The sequence below is a fragment of the Dendropsophus ebraccatus genome, chromosome 9 (genome assembly GCF_027789765.1).
Source record: "Dendropsophus ebraccatus isolate aDenEbr1 chromosome 9, aDenEbr1.pat, whole genome shotgun sequence".
Classification (NCBI taxonomy): domain Eukaryota; kingdom Metazoa; phylum Chordata; class Amphibia; order Anura; family Hylidae; genus Dendropsophus; species Dendropsophus ebraccatus.
This window is the reverse complement of record NC_091462.1, coordinates 97,986,500-98,002,481: the sequence shown is the minus strand read 5'-3', so window position 1 is coordinate 98,002,481 and position 15,982 is coordinate 97,986,500. Positions and strand designations below refer to the sequence as shown.

General features: G+C 43.1%; 1 protein-coding gene across 1 annotated transcript in view; it reads right to left on the bottom strand.

The window, feature by feature from the left end:
* NTN3 (netrin 3) overlaps positions 1-15,982 on the bottom strand; it is a 53,618-nt gene that overhangs the window by 18,531 nt on the left and 19,105 nt on the right. The gene's annotated exons all lie outside the window — the stretch shown is intronic.

Sequence of the window (15,982 nt, the reverse complement as noted above, 5' to 3'; positions counted from 1 at the left end):
TTAACAAGCCACATCTCTGTCTAAGGTGTCTAAATATGGAATAAACGTGTCCCTCCCTCTGTATTCACCTCCCAGTGTGGAGGATCTGTTTCTGGAAATTTATGGACTGAATCATATTGCAAAATATTATTTCAAGTGAAGTTTTGCCTTTGGGATTCTCCTGTTAGATTGCAATATATTTTTTTTTTAGGTAAACTATCCTGCTATCCTACTGGTAAAAATTAATTCCACATAAAATAAACTGGATGCAAAAATTACATTATTATTATTTAGGCTGGGTTCACACTACGTTTTTGCAATCTGTTTTTTTTTGTTGCAAAAAACGGATGGAAAAATGCATGTATTTGTGTGCATCCGTTTTGATCCACTGACTCCATTATAAAGAAAAAAAAAAAGGATCAGTTTTTTTTAACACAAAAATTCAGTTGACCTCATTTTAGTGTCCGTTAAAAAAAATGGATCCGTTTTCATCCGTGCTTTTTTTTTTATAATTGAAGTCAATGGAAAAAACGATCAAAACGGATGCAAACAAATGCATACATTTTTGCAATCCGTTTTTTTTTTTTTCCCCAAAACATATGTAAAAAACGTATTGCAAAAACATAGTATCAACCCAGCCTTATTTATAAAGTGCCCTTGATTCCAAAGCGCTATACAAGCAATAGGGGTTAACAAACAGGAACATTACAAGATAAAAACACATTACATGAAGGTAAATGGCAGACTGGTACATGGGGGAAGAGGACCCTGCCCACAAGGGCTTACAATCTATAACAGGCTTACTATCTGTAAAGGTTTATCTATTTTTACCATCTATCTATCTTCCATCTCCTATTTATCTATCTATCTCCTATCTATCTATCTATCTATCTATCTATCTATCTATCTATCTAGCGCTCTATCTGGTAATGTGTTTCTTCTTTTGTCAGGGTATAACCAGCAGGTGTCACTGTTGTTGTTTTGTTATTGCAAAAAAAAGTTCATCCCGTGAAAGGTCATTGGATGGATGGGATTATACTTTAGGGTGGAATATATGTAATGCACAAATATTTTTAATTTAACAAATTACATTTTTTCTTATCTGTGGCCATACATATAAAGTGAAAACATCCTAATACTACATGTGAAAGGTTATCAACGAGAATGCTTGATGCTTCACTTCTTCCAGTCTGATCCTGATCATTTGCTGCACACAAGACTACGTCATGGGGTTAAGTTATGTTTCCACACAGTTTGTTCAGCCAGAGTCTGAAAAAAAATGTCCCCAAAAACTACCGAAAATAGACTAAAAGCCATTTGGACTGTCTAAAACATCCTTCTAATGGTTCCAAAAATGTTCCACACTACCGTGTATAAACATAGCAGGGATTTTTGACCACACCAAACTGCTAGCACCTCTAAATAGAATTTTTTTCTTAAATGGAGGTCAGTCAATCAGCCATGGCATAGAGTGGCTCCAAAATGTGTCTGGAGGACCATGCAGTGCTCCATTTCTCCTGTGGTGGCAGTGCAGCGGAAATCAATGCTAGGGATGGCCCGATTCTTCCGAGGTTCGGGTTCGTACGAACCCGAACTCTCGATAATGATTCCCGCTGTCTGCCCGCTCCGTGCAGCGGGTGGATCCAACGGGAGGACCGCCTGAAAAACTGTGATACAGCCATAGCCATAGGCTGTATCCCAGTTTTTCAGGCGGTCCTCCCGCTGTATCCACCCGCTGCACGGAGCGCCCAGACAGCGGGGATCTGATGCCGAGCGTTCGGGTTCATACAAACCCGAACCTCGGCAGGTTCGGACCATCCCTAATCAATGCTTTATGCTGGATCCACCTTCTTATTATAACTGATCGCTGGGGGTCTTAGCAGCAGTCTACCCTATATTTATCATATCGCTGCAGGTTTCCTTATAGTTCATTTCCTTAACGTGTACCTGTCGTTATGACTTTCAAAATCTAAATCAACAGTAGATGTGATATAAAGCAAGTTTGCAATTTACATTCATTACTTACTTTTTAGTTATCATGGAAAATATGGCTATTCCTGTTTTCTGAGTCTTTTTTCCTAAAAAAAGGAAACAGTCAGAAAACAGGAAGTCCAGTGTATTCCAGGCTATCTAAGCGCTCACAGAGAGAAGGCAGTCATGTGATTGATGGACACATTGAGCTGTGACTCTCTGTACTGGCCGGAATTCCTGGGTTTAGTCTGTTTTTTACAACCAGCAGAAGTCAGAAAATCTGCCTTCAGGAGACTGGACCTGGATACAGTAAGTATACAGGTTATATAGCGGCCTTCAGGAGACTGGACCTGGATACAGTAAGTATACAGGTTATATAGCGGCCTTCAGGAGACTGGACCTGGATACAGTAAGTATACAGGTTATATAGCGGCCTTCAGGAGACTGGACCTGGATACCGTAAGTATACAGGTTATATAGCGGCCTTCAAGAGACTGGACCTGGATTTCTGGTAAGTACAGCTTTATTTTATAGCATAACAACAAACAAAATAATGAATGTATATTGCAAACTTGCTTTATATCACATCTACTATTGATTTAGATTTTGAAAGTTAGAATGACACTTTAAAGGGGGTTTCCACTGAGTAAGCTGAAACTACCGGGAGGTCAGAAGAAATGTACTACAGCACAGTGTTTCCTAACTTGCGACTCCCAGACTGTTGCAAAACTACAAATCCTTGCATTGTGGGAGTTGCAGTTTTTCAACAACTGTAGAGCCATAGGTTAGGCATAGTATGGTATGTGATATGGTATGTAATGCACAGAGACACATGTTCCATGCTAATGATTTTGTTTCATTGGGTCGTATAATATACGTCTGTGTATAGCCTTGGTGTAAATGGGTGTTTGTATATAGAGTCTGCTGCAGGTTTCAGGAACAATCTGTACTCCAGATGCTGGGTGTTCTCACTACCCCACAGAGCCAGGTGTTGCCGAGGTCAGAATGTTAGAAATTAAGAACACGGTGGAATTAATAAGAATGGGGCACATAGGAAGACGTGGAAAAAGAAGAAAAGCTTCCCATTTGATTGCTAGCCTTTGAGGTTCAGCCTGGCTGGTTATTTGTGACTAGCCCTGGCCTTGGGTAGCATAATAAGCTTGTGCAGATTGTATACCAAAGCTGTTATATCTATCATGCCCTGTGAAACTCATTTCTAATTTCAGACCATTTTACAGCTGTTGGGGGCCTGATGGCTTCATAGGCCACATGTGCTTTATAAAAAACCAACAGCGAGGGCCCACACCTCCCCCCCACCCTCCTCCGCCCAAACTCTGCAGACCATCTCCACCTCTCTAACTTTTTTTTTTAGGGCAGGGTATAATGAAAACAAGATTTTCTTCAGCCTGCTAGGCCCCCCACCCTTTCCCTCTTCCCCCCCACCTTCCTGAAAACCTTCAGCTAAGGTGCGAGTTTTTCCAGACATGCTGTGAAATTCATTAACATGTCAGAGAAATAATACAGCATCCTGAGAGAGGGGCAATATATTAAGAAGAGGGCATTCTGTCCAGTCCTGAGGTCCAGCTCTACAAGTGTCAGGAACAAAATCTACTACGAGCGTCTAAAAGGACATTATTGCTATTACTTCACAGGATGGAAGCTGGGTGGTCTTCATCATTGCTTCATCAATGCATCCCTTCCAGCCAGTAATGATGTCGACTTATCATATGACCCTGCACACACGTCCATGGTTTCTCTCTGTAGAGGAAAGTTCACCTTTATGGAATGTTAAGGTAGCCGTATACACCGCATGAACGTCGGCCGAACCCACTGATTTTAGCACGATCGTTAAGCCATCTATTGTGAATGGGGGGTATCCAAAATTTTCCCTAAAAGCATATGTTGGGGAGAGAAGGATTGGGCAGTTGTTTACAAGGAAGATAACCAACCACATGAGGTGTCTAGCAGAGGGGGACATCACTTTACCTACATCCTGATCAGCCCTAGTACAGAATAGGTCATGTTTATGATGTCTAACATTTGTAGCCACTATCTCAAAGTACATAGGAGGCGTTGGAGTGTAGGTATTGGGGAATGCATCTACGAGCAAATTGGAATGGTAGAATGAAGAAACCGTAGAAGGCCTTATTGACAAGTTCTTTGATCTCCTTCTCAAGGTGTTAGGGAAAAAAAGAAAATAGTTTCATGTCACCTTTTGGAGGTTGCTACCCTTTAAGTCAATGACTGGTCCTTCAGTGAGTCTTGCACTATAATCAGGGAAAAGTACCCGAGCCACAAGCCTTTTTGTAGACCTTTGCTTTCAGTGCACTTGGCCCTGACTAAAAAGTATGGCCAACATAAAAGCCTTGCATCTAGCCCTGGGAGTACTGTGTCTTTCTGAAGCGATCAAGCCAATATTTTTTCTTTATAGAAAATTCATTTTCATCTTTTTTTTTACCATGGAGAATTACTTTTGAGACTTCATAGAAAGCTGGATTTTATTAAAGGGGTACTCCAGCTCCGGTGCCTGGTTCCCGTCGCTTTCGGCCTGCGTCAGACACCCGGAAGCGGGTCTTTTCCCTCTGCCACCTCCTCCCCGGGCCCAGCAAAAAAGTGCCCCCCCCTGCTGGAGTACCCCTTTAAAGGGTTTAACATTGACTTACAGGGTGGCTATCTATAATAGGTGGCACTAGATAGACAGTTTTCTTTCTTCTATAAGAGACACGATTTGCATAGTTTTCCCCTGTAACATTAATTGTATGACTCCATATGTATCTATATCTGTGTCTGGACAGTTCCTGACACTGAAAGAGATGGCAGCAGAGAGCACTGTGTCAGACTGGATTGAATACTCCACTTCATGCAGGACATACAGCAGCTCACCAGTACTGGAAGATGTGAGATTTTTTAATAGAAGTAATTTACAAATCTATATAACTTTCTGACACCAGTTGATTTTAAAGAATACCCCTTCAAAGGTTTAGACATGGGTTGTTGCGTCCAATAGGTGTAACTAGAGGGGCTTCCATCTAGCAGATAATCTGCATACTTTCTCCCATGGAGCATTGCCTGTAAGAGTCCTTGGATCTTGCTAAAGGGTTGTTACCTTCAATAAGTAAAACTAGTGGCTCAGTTGTTTTCCATTTAGAATAATTTGCATACTGTTTCCCATGAATCACTGCCTGCAGTTTAGGAAATGAAAACAGGGTTCTGTTTGGTTGCTTTGGGCAACAAGGCCAGCTTTTAATAAGTGAGGTGTAAGTTGGTACCAGAGCGTCTGCAGCGGGCCGACAACGGCCACTGCAATTATTCTAACAAAGTTGTTTGTACGAGCGGCTAACACTACATGGCTGCTTGTGGTTTATACAGTCATTGTAATTATTCTCCTTTGTAAACTTTCATTGTAAATAAACACTTGACAGGTTTTTCCTGCGGTTTTACAAGTTACTGGTTTGCGACTACATCCCCACAATTTATTTTCAATCCTTTTATATGCGACATGTTATTAATGTAGTTGTTTGCTATTCATTATCGCCATAAAGAGTGACACAGTAAACCCCGTAACCAGGGGCGGATTAACTTTACCATGGGCCCTGGGCTGTTCACCAAGCTTGGCCCCCCCCCCCAACCCACTGTAACAATGGCGGCACTAGCTTTAGTCTTTCTCCTCCATATTGCAGCCTGTAAAAGACCTGTGGTGACATCATTGTCACATAATAAGGTCCTTCAGTATGTTCTCTAATGTTAATGCATTGTCTGCTGGCTGCAGTTTTGCCTTGATTTGTGCAAAATTGCGGTGATTTTATGCAAATCATGGCAGAACTGTAGCCTGGAGATAATACACCACTAAGAAGTCTGTTTGGGAGGCCATGGGCCCCCCAAGAGTTCAGGACCCCGGGCTACCGCCCGATATGGACCTGTTATAATCAGCTACTGCCCGTAACATATTCAAACAACATTCAGACTTGTAGTGCACCTTATAGAATTGTGGCGTACCCCATGGGATGTTCCACCCTGGAATAAATCGATGTGTTCTTGGAGTGTTAATAATGGATTTGCTCACCGCAGCAAGAAATGGGTTAAAAATGGTAATTGATGTTAGCGAGCTGAGTGCTTTGATTTACCTATATAGTTAATGGCAGTGACTGTAATAACCCAGCAGGATTAATGGCCATATGACAAGCATTTAACATATTCACAGGGAAGTCACCGTTTTCCTATAGGAGAGTATAAATCACACGCAGTGATAGGAATTTTTAAAAGGGGCCCAGAATGGCTCATATTTTATCTTTATCAAAACCCAGCGGAAACATTAGGAATGACAAATCGCTGCACGGTGCCTGGAGGTGTCAGAGAGCAATATATAACATCCATATCTATGCTGTGCAGGTCGGGTCCTGAAGACAGTGGGTTATTAATTAGTCATAGTACCAACATATTCCACAGTGTTGTACAGAGATTGTCGCCACTTACGCCAATCCCCGAACCTTAATATATATGAACCTATGAGTATGTTATTTGAGTGTGGGGGGTATAAATGTACCATGACTTAACCCATTTATCTCCAGGGAAAACATACAAACTCCATGCAGGTGTTGCTATTGTTTAGATCCAAACCTACGACCCCGATTCTGCAAGACAACGATGCTAACCAGTGAGCCATTATATATTCCTATACAAATAATATATATAATAAAGGGGTATTCCAATACAGAATATTTTCCCCTATCCTCATCATGGGAGATAAGTGTGAGATCGCCGGGACCCTGACCACTTATTGTTTAGCATTAGAGATGAGCGAACCAGGTTCGGGTTCGAGTCCATCCGAACCCGAATGATCTTCATTTGATTAGCGGGGGCTGCTGAAGTTGGATAAAGCTCTAAGGTTGTCTGGAAAACCTGGATACAGCCAATGACTATATCCATGTTTTCCACATAGCCTCAGGGCTTTATCCGACCTCAACAAAACACAGCAATCGCTGAGCTCAGGGAGACCTGCGACAAAAAAATTAGATGGAGTACTCACTGAAGAATCTCCACTGATGCATTGCCCCCTATAAATTTAACCCTTTAAGGACAGAGCAAATTTCGATTTTTGCGTTTTCGTTTTTTCCTCCTTGTGCATAAAAGGCCATAGCACTTGCATTTTGCACTTCCACCTAGGAACCCACATGAGCCCTTATTTTTTGCGTCACTAATTGTACTTTGCAATGACAGGCTGAATTTTTGCATAAAGTACACTGCGAAACCAGAAAAAAATTCAAAGTGTGGTGAAATTGAAAAAAAAAAGCATTTTGTTTATTTGGGGGAAACGTGTTTTTACGCCATTCGCCCTGGGGTAAAACTGACTTGTTATATATGTTCCTCAAGTCGTTACGATTAAAATGATATGTAACATGTATAACTTATATTGTATCGGATGGCCTGTAAAAAATTTAAACCATTGTTTGTCAACAAATATACGTCACTTAAAATCGCTCCATTCCCAGGCTTATAGCGCTTTTATCCTTTGGACTATGGGGCTGTGTCAGGTGTCATTTTTTGTGCCATGATATGTTCTTTCTATCGGTACCTTGATTGCGCATATACGAGTTTTTGATCGCTTTTTATTACAATTTTTCTGGATTTGATGCGACCAAAAATGCACAATTTTGCACTTTGGGATTTTTTTGCGCTGACGCCGTTTACCGTGCGAGATCAGGAATGTGATTAATTAATAGTTCGGGTGATTACGCATGCGGCAATAGCAAACATGTTTATTTATTTATTTATTTATTTACTTTTATTTATAACCTGGGAAAAGGGGGGTGATTCAGACTTTTATTAGGGAAGGGGGCTTTTTACTAATAATGACACTTTTTTTTTTACTTTAACACTTATACTAGAAGCCCCCCTGGGGGACTTCTAGTATAAGTGCCTTGATCTCTCATTGAGATCTCTGCAGCATAGATATGCTGCAGAGATCCATGAGATAGGCACTCGTTTACTTCCGGCTGCTGCAGCCGGAAGTAAACGAGTGCCGAGCCGGGGACGGCGCCATCTTGGAGCGGTCCCCGGCCGGCTTCAGTTACGGAGATCGCTCCTTCGGGATAACATCCCGGAGGAGCGATCTCCCCACTAGACACCAGGGATGACGCTGCGTCCGGTAATCACTGCATCTGATTACTGTATTAGCGGTCGCCGTGCGGCCCCGCTCTGAACTCCCTTACCGGCATCAGGGCGTAAATTTACGCCCGATGTCGTTAAGGGATTAAATATGCAAAAGAAGGGTCCGTGGAGTCTCAGTTACGAGTTTTAAAACACGGGAATAGCCAGATATTCCTCAAGGGAAGGGAAGCCTATTGCCAAGGGAGTGACTCCCAGTGGGGAGATCACCAAACCACCCTGATACGTAGCCCCTTAAATCCCACTCAGTTGCGACTTTTGGAACATAAATAGGGAAATACCAGGGTGGCCCCTTGTGCATCAAAGTCTAACTCTGTGGCGAGTATTACGACATGACAAGGGTTTACAAAGGCAGGCATCCATCCACAGACGATCGTTTTGGGCTAGTTGCCCCTCGTCAGTGTGGAGTAGGAGTCTGGCTAACAGGGGCAATGAAAAATAGACCAACAAAACACAGCAATCGCTGAGCTCAAGGAGACCAGCGGAAAAAAAAAAATCTGATGGAGTACTCACTGAAGAGTCTCCACTGATGCATTGCCCCCTATAAATTTAAATATGCAAAAGAAGGGTCCGTGGAGTCTCAGTTACGAGTCTGAAAACACGGGAATAGACAGATATACCTCCAGGGGAGGGAAGCCTATTGCCAAGGGGGTGACTCCCAGTGGGGAGATCACCAAACCACCCTGATACGTAGCCCCTTAAGTCCCACTCGGTTGCGAGTATTGGAACTCTATTTGAACTCTATTGGAACTCTATTTTGAGACTCGTAACTGAGACTCCATCGACCCTTCTTTTGCTTTATCCAACTTCAGCAGCCACCGCTAATCAAATGCCGAAAGTTCGGGTTCGGATGGACTCGAGCATGCTTGAGGTTCGCTCATCTCTATTTAGCATCCTTGCATTGGGGTCATAGGTTTGCATCTATCCAACGGCGGCACCTGAAGGAAGACAATGAATGGAGTGGTGGCAATCATGTGCTACTCAACATTTTTTTCATAAGAAAAACACTTAAGGAACTGTTCTTGAGATAGAAGACTTATACCCTATCCACAGTATAGAGGATAAGTGTCAGGGTTAGGCTATGTTCACACTAAGTAAGTTCAGTAGAAATCACAGCTGTTTTTACAACCGCCGTGATTTCTGAGATACTTACGTTGTGCTGCAGGCTGAAGGAATCCCGGCCGGAGTGTATACACATGGTATACACTCCAGCCAGGATCCCTAGCGGCGACCCAAGAAACTTACATGTCAGTTTTCTGCGGCCGCTATTTACTGAATAGCGGCCGCAGAAAACCCTGTCAGTTCACACAATGAAGCGTGCGGTTTCAGCCGCACACTCTATTGTGTTCAGTGGGGAGTTCTCTTGTGGGCGCACACAGATGCGCCTGCATCAGAACTCAGCAGTGCTAAAGATCATCCGGCCGGTACTGCAGTACCAGCCAGGATGATCTTTTTTGAGACCGGCTGTGTGACCATAGCCTTATGATCACTGGGAAAATCTGACACTTACAGTATTCTCTGTTTTGTCGATAGGATATAAGCATTCTATTGAAGAATCCCCCATTTAAGCCAACTTTTCATTAACTTGGCTGAGGACAGTCCTTTGGCTATGTCACTGTGTCACATTAGTAAGGGGTCAGTGGGAAGGGAAGAGTTATCAACAAACCACCCTGCCTGGGGGTGACAGTAGAATGCAGGGACCCCCATACTAAAGGCTGGTGACTGGGTTTTGCAAACACAGACAGTAGGGCTTGTTGCCTGTTTCCCCTTCATGCCTTTTTTAAAAGCTTAGGCCATTTTGCATGAAAGAGCATTTACTTTATATATTGATATTATGGTCGCAAATCTCGATTGACTATGGGTGTTTTTTATGTGGAAAAGGTGTTTAGGATGGGGGTGCTAAGTTTGAATGAAGTTTTTAACCTTGAAAATAAAGTAACCTAGAATATCTGTGTGTCAGGGCTGGACGTATTCTGAATATATGCCTCATAGACCTTGTTCTCTCCAGGGCAGAGATCCGAATAGTTGCCCAGGGGGAAGTAAAGCTGAGGTATAATGTTAATGTTGAATAGGGATAAGTCATGATGTGTTTTTATTCCCATTATATAGTATATACACTACAGGTATATATCTGGCAGGGGACCTTAGCTCCAGGCGCCTTGTATAACATAGCAATATTTTTTTTTTTTCTTGGAGCGCTACGAGTCTCTGAGATGTAATAAAATAGGTGTTTTGCTACTTACATTAATGTAAATAGTCTCCAGATATTCTGAACATTTTTTATTCCTATAAAAAGTAACAGCCATTGATTATATAAATCAGACGCAAGCAATGTGCACTGCTCCAGCCACCGAGCCAAACCTGCTGAGGGTTGTAGTTCATCAGCAGCTGCCGAGACACAGGTCAGATTAGCTAATCCGTAGTATCAAAAAGAACACACACCATGCTTTCTGTAGGACAGCTGGAGTCCAGCAGTGGCAGTGGGACTTAGAGCAATTATCAGAACCTTCATTGGTGATGTTTTCCTAACCTTGTTGGGGTTGCCCATTGCTTTTAAGAGACCGTCCAAGAACATTGTAATGTCAGGCATCAATCCATAGCTGTGGCTATCCATTTATGTGATATTTTTTAAATCAGGAATTTATCTTTGCTGTCATGTAATCGCTAGATACTAAAGGTATATACAAAAGAAGAAGCAGTGGAGCCTCATTTAAGAGTCTCAAAACACAGGACTAGCCAGATATCCCTCTGGGAAGGACCAAGCCAAGGGACGGCTCCTATAAGGAAACCACCAAATCCACCATATTAAGTGGCCCTATAAGTCAATGTAATGACAAGGGAAAAACCAAGGCCAGATATTCATTCACAGACAACTGTTTCAGGGTGTTGCCCCTCATCAGTGTGGAGCAGGATTCTGGCTAGGTGGGAGCAATGCCTATAAAAGAAACAGATCACTGATCTCAGGGAGACCAGCCAAACGATATCCCTGCTGGCTGCCAGTTAAAGCACCCAAAGCAGTGAAATCCTATGTGTGTTGCTCTCTGGGAAACATGAATATGCAAAAGAAGAGCCCCTCATTTACCAGTCTCGAAACTAGGACTAGCCAGATATCCCTCTGGGAAGAACCCGCCTTGTCATTAGATTGACTTAAAGGGCCACCTAATAAGGTGGTTTTGGTGGTTTCCCTACAGGAGCCATCCCTTGGCGGGGTTCTTCCCACAGGGATATCTGGCTAGTCCTGTGTTTCGAGACTATTAAATGAGGCTCCTCTTCTTTCGGGCTCTTCTTTTGCATATTCATATTTTCCAGGGAGCAATGCACCTAGGATTTTACTGCATTGAACGCTTTAACTGGCAGCCGGCAGTGTTATTGTTTGGCTGGTCTCCCTGAGATCAGTGATCTGTTTCTCTTATAGATACTAAAGAGGTATTCATCTCAGAATTAACGTATCATATGTTGCTGCCCAGATGCAGAATCTAACAGGTTATTCTTACCTCTCCGCGCTCCGTGTCTTTCTACATCATCTCCAGGCCCCAAATGAATGATCTTGCCTCCACTACTGCTCAACCAATCACTAGCCACAGAGCAGTCCTGCCTTAAGGGTGAGTTCAGACTATGGAATTCTCATGGATAAATTCCGCGGAATTCCATCGCCTGTACGCGCTCACGGCCACGCGCCTTTCCGCCGGCTCCATAGACACCATTCTATGGGCTGGCTGATTCTGCATTCTGCTGAAAGAATTGATGTGACAATTCTTTCGGTGGAATGGGGAATCAGCCGGCCCATAGAATTGTGTCTATGGAGCCGTCAGAAAGGCACGCGGCCGTGAGCGCATACAGGCGACGGAATTCCACGGAATTTATCCGCGAGAATTCCGTAGTCTGGACCCACCCTTAGTAAGGAGGACACCGGGGAGTGCGGCGAGGATGGGAAAAGGGGAGTGATTTAAATTTGTAAATGTAAATGATTGCTTATACTGAACAATTCTATGCTTTCTGATAAGTCAGATTGGTGCTCTGCTAGTACAACCTGGCTTTTTAGGAGATCACCAATTGGCTGGCACATTGGCACCTTGTTATTACATTGGAGAGGCGCCAATCGAGCGCCCGATTTCCCTGGCTATTGCCATTTTACTTTTTAAATGCTGAAGGGGTTAAATGGGGGTTAAATGACCGTCAATGTGATTGCTGAAGTCGGTCATTGATTTATTATTGGCCGCTGGTGGCAGCTGGTCTTCATATTCTATGAAGTGAATTCAGCTTCTGAGCATGTTTCATATTCTGTTAAGGAGCAGGTGACGTACACAGGCAGCACCCATGCTTCAGTCCCTGGTGGCAGCACCAGAAATGTATGGTGCTCATCGTTGAAGGGTTAAAGGAATTTCCAGGAGTAGGGTCTGCTTTTCTTTCTCCAGAAACAGCACCACTGGTGTTCATGGCCTGTGTATGCTATTGCAGCTTGGCCCTATATATTTCAGATTCTAATTTCCACTGATATCTGCCATAAGAGGCAATGAGGTTCAAGATGCCTGATTCTTTTCACTGCCAAAGCGGAGTCTCCTCTGTCTGCGAATTCAAATAAACATATACATTTGGCCAAACCAAGTATGGTCGAGGAAGATAGTTGCAAGTCAAACAAGTTGATTAATAAGCAGCAACTCAACAGACATATCCTAAAGCTGATGCGTTGGTGGCAGGAAAAATCTGAGCGACTATGACCAGGACAAGAAGGCTCGGTCAGAGCATCTCCTGAATAGCCGCGTGGGGTGTTCCCAGTATGTAGTGGTTAGTACCTATCAAAAGTGTCCAAGGAAGGACAACTGTGACTGGTGGGGAAAGGCCTATTGATATGTGGGGAAAGAAGACCAGCCCATCTTTCCTGATCAGAGCTAATGCATACCTGCTGGCTATGATAGGAAGGTGACAGATCACACGGGGCATTGCAGCTTGCTGTGAAGTTACAGACCAGTCAGAGTGCCCATGCCGACCTCTGTTTACCACAGAAACTGGCAGTGGGCACAAAAGCATCAGATTTGGACCATGGAGTGATAGAAGAAAGAGGCCTAAACGTCTACATTGTACAGACCAAGACTCCCCTTCATTCTGTGGCCTCTCAGCAGGATAGTGCCCCGGCCACACTGCAAGAATTGGTCCAAACAGAGGGACATGACATAGAGATGAAGGTAATGACTTGTCCTCCAGTTTCCCCAGATCCCAATCTGGTTGATTATCTGTGGAAAGTTCTGGAGAAAAAAAAGTCTGATCTATGGAAGTCGCACCTCACAGGACAACTTACAGAACTTATAAGATCTACTGACAACTAATGTTGAGCAAACCTATCAAAATGTCTTGGTTCAGCAATGTTATTTGAACACAGGCTGTGTCCATGTTTTCCAGAACTCCCAAGGGCGGCATCCATCTTCTGCAGCCTCAAGAATCAAACCCTGAGCATTCTGGTTTGGATAACTAAACCTGAACATTTTGACCAGTTCGCTAATCTTGGTGCCAGATGCCACAGGACACATTACTGGTCTATGGAGTCAGTGGCTCAATTGGTCAAAGCTCTTTTAGTGGTGCGAATGGTCCCTAGACCGTATCATTTTTAATGTTATGGCTGATCGTGTTTGTTCCCTGCAGGGCAAACTTCCAGGCACAGAGCAAATGTCCCATAGATGATGTTTTGCATGTGTGCGGTTTCATGGCAATCATTCTAATATTGGAAGGTCCTCTGATTCATTACTGGCTCTAGAGACTCGGAGGCCAGCGGCACACCCAAGAGTTGGATTCAGTCATACAGTCAATGTAAATAGTAGGCAGCTAAGCTGTAAAGCATATTCCTCCAGTACAGGGATGGCTGCAAAGGTCATCATACCAACTCCTTGATGTAAAAGACGGCTGCTCTGCCAGGCCTATGTGTGTTTGCTATCAATGTTGGCTACAATTACCACTTCATTAAGATTCCTCAGCGTTTTCTGGGGTTGCCAATGGCAAGAGTTTTGGAATTTTTCTAATTAACAGATAATAAAGCGATTAACTTTTCACTCCTTACTGCTGAGCACAATGTCATCTGGCTGTTCTGGAAGCGCAGATCAGGCACGCTCTGTATATATGACTCAGAATCTTAAGTTACTCAGGTGAAGAGTTTCCTGATCTTGGCACAGTATCACTGATACTTTCTTTTTCCTGGCCACTGGTTGAGGCTGCGAGATGCCGCCCACACAGATGGTTCCTTTTCGACTGAGTAGAGACATGGGGAGAGACTCCTTGCAAGGGGACCTCCCGCTAAGACTAGAGAGGATTCCTTTAATTGGTGCTAATTAGAGCATCTGTTCAGAAAAGCGGATGAGGTGTCATTGTGAAAAGTCAGGAGCGTAAGGTGGGTGGGGGGACCTCCGATGGAAGACTGTAAGGGCTATAAAGGAAGGAGTGATAAAATAGGGAAGTAATATACTACGATAAATGAGACTGTGTGTGTGCTAGGTGGTTGCATAGTAGAATAAGGAAAATTATGGTGGATGTGGATGGAGCAGAGAGGCAAGACACTAGGAAGGATGATGTATGAAAATCAGGCTGGGGGGTTGCAGAATAAGAAAAATGACTCATGCAAAAGACTGATTAAGCGATGTGGGAGCGATGGACGTAGGCTGTAAGGAAGGCTTGGCCATGAAACACATGCTGCTAGTAAGGTAAGGGGAGAAGACACAGCCTGCATAAAATGTATAGAAAGAGGACAAAGGCTTTTGTGAAGAGTTTGTGAAAAGGCACATGCTCCATGAATGAGAGAAGAAAAGGCTCAGATCATAGGGAAAAGACAGAGAAGAGAGGCAAGCTGGAGAATACACAGAAGAGATCTGTAATTCACAGTATAGGTGGCCAGACACATTAGATTACAATTGATGAAAATGGACAAATTCAACCAAAATGATTATTTGTCAGGTGAAATTTAACATTAAAAGATGACTATTGTTGGAAAAGAAAGCTTTATTGCTCGTGTTTTAGACAAATGTGACGGCCAATGGAATAAAATATGTATGGCTGTGTCTACGAAATGCCCGCTTCTATTTAATGTGTGTAACCAACTTGTGACTGAAGATGATATAAAAAAAGCTTCTCAACCTTTTCTAGCTTATGTGAAATTTTTATCTGCGACTAATAGTACAGTTAGTGGTGGCTTCTAAGGTTGGACGCTGCCCTAGGGAGTCCTGAAGAAGCCATAAACCATAGGCTGTATCCATATTTTACAGGACTCCGTAGGGCTGCATTCACCTTCAGCAGCCATTGAGTGTACTCAACTTTTTTCCAACTCACAACCTCTGGGTTTCAAATTTTCGATCTCCGTCTTTGATATAGTTCATATGGACACAGGTTGCCTTAAAGAAACAACCCCTTTAAGTGAGCAGCTGTGTCACCCAACTAGCTAATAGCTAATTTTCCAGGGGAAGTGGCTATAACCCAATCATTGGCTGGGAAGACTCCTTTAACTGGCAGCTATGTGTTTTTTTCCAGCAATGCTATGATGTCCTCTAGTGCCTCTAGAACGCAGTAGTATCTGCAGCTGCCACCAGCTGGAGAGACATAAGAGCTACATGTCACTGGATAATGAAAACTGATATAAAGAAGAAAACAATGCCCTAAGACACTAGAGAGAGAGGATTGGGAAGTGACAGAAGCTATAAAACTGGATTTCAGTAGAGGAACAGGTTATCACTAAGGTATGGGCAACTACTGAAGAAAGTCGGTAAGGATTAGGATTTAGGACAGACTGGGTTTTGTGAATTTGTGTTTAACATTTTTTTTCTCCTTTTTCAGGAATCAGAACTTGGCTTGTGAATGACCATAGTTTGGACTGAATGTAATCTAAATATCT